This window comes from Periophthalmus magnuspinnatus, chromosome 9, assembly GCF_009829125.3.
Source record: "Periophthalmus magnuspinnatus isolate fPerMag1 chromosome 9, fPerMag1.2.pri, whole genome shotgun sequence".
NCBI classification, from domain to species: Eukaryota; Metazoa; Chordata; class Actinopteri; order Gobiiformes; family Gobiidae; genus Periophthalmus; species Periophthalmus magnuspinnatus.
Window position 1 is genome coordinate 25910392 of NC_047134.1, and position 5341 is coordinate 25915732.

Below are 5341 nucleotides of genomic sequence, written 5' to 3' on the forward strand. Positions count from 1 at the left end.
TGTATTCAATTTCTACAGGTTTTCCAAAATACGTTCTGATTATAATTAGTATACTCCATAAATAACAAGATATCACTTTCGTCAACATCATCAACCCGTATTCACGCCTGTCCCCTTTATAACCCAAACAAAACGCACGGCCCACACATATTTGGACTCAGCGGCCCGTGATGTTATTGCTCAGACACTATGAGCCCGTCCCATCTGTCACTTTCCCTGAGTACAGACGCCCATATGTACAAAAGTGTGCCACACATGTACAGGGCGCGGTGTTAACAACAACACACCCCCCCAAGGCAGATTAACGGATGCCCCTCAGAGTCCCGGCCCGGGCACAGAGGGGTTAAGTCCATTTTGACAGGTCAGACTGATCTCACTGTTGAGCCAAGCTGTTGTACAGTCACTGAGTAGCCAAACGCCTCATGATGAAGTGTGGAGGATTTCACATAGTCACTGCTTAAGGTCACAGGCCAGTATCTACCAAACACAGATTCTGTCCCATTTAAAGGTCCCATATTGCACAAAATGGACGGTGAGCTTTAAGCCATACTATAATGCTGTTACCTCATCAAAAACATACCTGAAGTTGTGTTTTGTTTCATTCACAGATGTTTGAGTAACCCTTTATTAGTCTGTCTACATCTCCAAAGCTCAAAATGCTCTGTTCCACCTTGTGATGTCATGAAGTGATCGTTTTCAAGTTAACAGATACCTTTTACCTTTTGTTTAAAAGAGATTTGCAATTCTAGGACTGAAATCCTCCAAATGATTATTGTGAAAGTATATGGAGATTAAAAACACATTGGAGCACTTCCTGTATTACCACATGACATCACAAGGTGGAACAGAGTGTTTTCTGTTTTTGAAAGAAGAACTCAGCCTAAATATCCAGGGTTTGTGTGTTAAACTTGTGTGAATGAAACAAAACACAACTCCAGGTCTGTTTGTGATGAGGAAACATTATAACAGATCAGAAAATGGCGTAATATGGGCCCTTTAAAATCACTCAATATTAGGTCCATGTTGTTTTTATTTTTTAAGTTGTTTTGTTGTTGCACTCTGATTGGCTGAACTTGGACGGTCCACCTCAATTTCACTTTGTTATTTGAAAAAAGCTGGTGCTAAAGTCACATTCACATCAAATCTGTGGAGAGGTGACCGCACTCACAGTTAAGCTATTTTTGCAAGGTATTTCACAGAATGTTAAACACATGTTATTGAATTAATGGAGACAAGCAGGTGGCAGACATCCTACAAGAAAAGTTACATAGTGTATTTAAGTATAAAGTTCTAGTACATATTTCTCAGTAATATTTATTATTGCAAACTCTGAAACAAACTTCTTTTTGAGTTGCCCCATACAGAGATTCATGTCCCAATGTAATATGAAAACTGAGCATCCAGGGACACAAACAACGGGACCATTTGTAATACAAGTAAACATACTCAATTCAAAACACACTTTTAAAAATGCAAAACAAGCTGAAAAGTAGTTTAAATTGCGAAATATTCTTGGCTATTGTGACAACCTCATTTTTAAAGCATTTGGGTGAAGTCGTGGGCCGGATCATATGGAGGGGAGAACTGGTTTAAGTTTCTTTTTGTTTCAATGTCTTTGTGTGTTTTGGTTTATAGTTTTATTTTAAATGCTTTGGTAAACAGGGCCTCGTAAATTACACAGTTAGGTTTTCATATACTATAAGTTAAAACTTAATTGGTGCCTGTGAAAATAATTTTACCGTATGAATCGGGCTTGCTTATTTTCTGTTTAGCTATGTGAATAGTTTGTTGTTTTCTTGGGTGAATTTGCTCTTCAACTGGAGTCATCTTTTAATAAATTCCGTCTGGTCAAAGATCCTTTTTATGTAAGTCTGCCTCCTACTTTGACCACAGTAGGCCAGCTTCCCCACAGCTATAGGCCTATATGAGTGAAACTTAAGACCTAATATAGGCCGCAGACATCGCACATGTTTCTGTTAGCAGTAACGCGCACATGTTGTTAGGCTTAATATACTGTACAAAATCATTACAGACTTTAAAAGTGGAGTTCTCTGGAAGTATTGGTGCTATCAACATGAAATAAAAAACTGTAGTGATTCTCATACCCTGCTCTTGATATCTGAAGTCCACCTTTCTGTGTTTTCAATAAGATGGACAAAAATCAAATCAATTCCTTTTTTCCCCATATTGCCCAGCCCTAGCTTACACCAAGACACTGTCCTGAGAAATGGGCCTATATACACTAAATATACCTAGAGTAATGCATGTGATAACCTTACTGAGAGAAGAAACAAACAACTTTCACAATTATCCAAGCACTGACACCAATACCAAACATTAAAATCCTCCATTCACATTCACTCATAGAGTACCACGGCTCTCGAATGTGATCATCTTTGCGAAACCAAAGTGTCTGAAAAGGCTACGTTACATGGAGTAATATGCTCTGTACACAGCAGCACACTAGCTAACTCACTGTGTCTCAAACATGGATCTAATAAAATAACTGGATAGGGTATTGCTAGCTTAGTGCTGTCGTGAGTTGGATTACTGGCCACTCATTGGTACTACAACGAAAAAATCCCTCCTGCTGAGAGAGGATTTTTTTTTCATAGAGAGAAATGTAATCACAAACTGCTCGCGTTCGGCTGACAGGAACTGACGGGGACTGAAAGAGCACCTACAGCTTTCACAAAGGGTTGAATTTTGTGGCAATTTTTACCTATTTTCAGATCATAAACATTTTCTCAGCTCAAAATCCGTCTGTTATCTTAAAATAAACGCTTTTTAATCATTACCTTTAGCTACGCTGTACATCCGCTCTAGCTTTGCTCAGGCGCTGATTGGTCTCAAAATTAACTGTCCCTTTTATTAAAATTGAAAAGCATAAAATGAACAACCAAATCAATCAAATTAATTCAAATCAAGACTACCTGATTATTTTTATATGTCGAATACGTCAGTTTGTGGTGTTTTTAATATTTATTATGCCTCAAAGTTAGCATTAGCATTAGCCTTGAAACACAACAACATCTCTCTTTCTAAACACAGAATTGTCCTCCGGTGAAGTATTCATTTTATTTGTGTAGTATTTAACATGTTGTCAGTGACATCCACCTGCAGCTCCCTGTCCACTGCCTGATCTTTAAATATTTATTATTATTTTAGCATAGTCTCATATAAAACCTCGTATAAAATTGGACAGGAAGTATTGATACTAATATTGTAGACAGAGCTTCTAAATTTTTCTCACAATACTTATTTTTTCATTCTTGGGATTATATTGTGACTTGAATAATCCTCCATTAGTGATTAACCAAACTTTGGCCTGATTACAGCACAGCCCAATTCCTATCCTGCTTGGCCCTTTGACCTTAACGTGACAGAACCGCTCAATTTTACTGGGACACTCTACAATATTCACCTCCATCTTGTGCCGTTCACTTAAGCTTAGACAAACCCACACACGTTTGGGTGTTTAATACATGACCCAGATCTCGTGAGCGACTGAAGACGTGGGGATGGGGCGGGAGAAAGGGGGAGGGGAGAGATAGAGAAGTGTTTTGTGTAAGTGAATAAGATGATGAGGGGTGAAAGGATGGTCGGCCTGGGTTTTTTCTAAAGGGTCCAATTTGAAACGCGACGGGGGGCTGATGTGTAATCGACAGACAGAGCTCAGAGAGGGTTGGGCTGTGAGGGATGTGTGAGTGGAGAAATGAAAGGAGGAAAAATAGGGAGGGAATTAGAATTTGGACTTGAGCTGAAGACAAAACTTGTTCAGCCAAATGATTATTCAGGATGTATGGAGATATTGGAAATTGTATTATTATTATTATTATTATTATTATTATTATTATTGTTATTGTTGTTGTTGTTGTTGTTGTTGTTGTTGTTGTTGTTGTTGTTGTTGTTGTTGTTGTTGTTGTTGTTGTTGTTGTTGTTGTTGTTGTTAATATTGTTATAGTTTTATTTATTTTATTCATTTATTTGTTTGTTTGTTTATTTTATTTTTATTTTTTTTGGCACAAACTGCTGTTGGGAAATATGATTTTAAAAAATAATCATTTTTTAATTTTTTTTTTAATCAATTACAATTTTCATCATTTAACAGTGTCTAGAGTATCTGATTAGTAGGAGACTTTTGGCGTTATAAGCATAGACTGTATGTATAAATAGCTAACCCATTAGCCACCATGTTCCAAATAGAGAGGTGACAATGTTTCAATGTAAAGTGAACTGGAGCCAGAGTCTATATAGCCTGAAGCACGCCCATTCTCACTTCCAATTTGGAGCGTGGCAGCTAGCAGGTTAGCTATATCCATTTATATATACAGTCTATGATTTGTAATAATTCTAGATGGGAGTCGAAATATCTATTTGATTTCAACAAAGAGCTCCCAGATAACTACCTTTGTCATTCTGTCTTCTTAACTTCCATAGTTTCAACAAGTATTGGAATCAAATGTAAGGCTTTGTTTAAGTTCTTGGATCATCTCTGTGATTTAAAATGTATGTAAACCGTGTTACTGAATGTCTTAGGTGTATGCTTTGTATGCACAGCAAGTGGGATGTGAAAAGTAACATTATCTTGTGGTTTAATTAACACTAAGACTTTTGTTATAATCAAGAGAAAAATGCAGGAGGAGAAAAGGCTGCAATTTTTCCCACATACAAATGACTGGTTGTTATCAGTGTGAATATATTGAAAAAACCTGAAGAAAAACTAAAACTTACAACTGGCGAAGATGAGAGCTGTACTTCTGTTGAGTTGAATGTTTTATAGTCTTAAAAGTCAGTAATCTATCCCCTATCTAGCCCCATTATAAGCTGATTTGTCTAGATTAATTAAAGCTGCTTTACGCAACATATCTGGTGGAGGGTGTCTTTGATAGTCTCCATGGAGATGCTGTTTCTTTGCCTACAAGCAGGTGGCAGTCTATTCACCAGAAAAGTTAAACAGTGCACCTTTACATTCCTAAGAACATGGTAAAATGCTATATAGTCACATTTTTATATAGCACTTTTCCACCTTCAACTCAAAGCGCTTTACATCAAGGAACCGCTCACCCATTCAGACACCAGTGTACGGAGACACTGGGGGTGAGGTGGGTTAAGTGTCATGCTCAAGGACACGACGACAGCATTCATGTGTGGGAGCTGGAATCACACCGCCAACCTGTGGGTCGGTGGACAAACACGCTACCAACTTACTACCAACTACCAACCATTAACACATTGGATTGGATTGCTTTGGTTTCGAAGCGAGACCAAATTAACAACTCCTTTTTTACATAGCTTCATCTTCATCTGACTGTTGCCGAGCTCCTCCTCAGGCAACAAT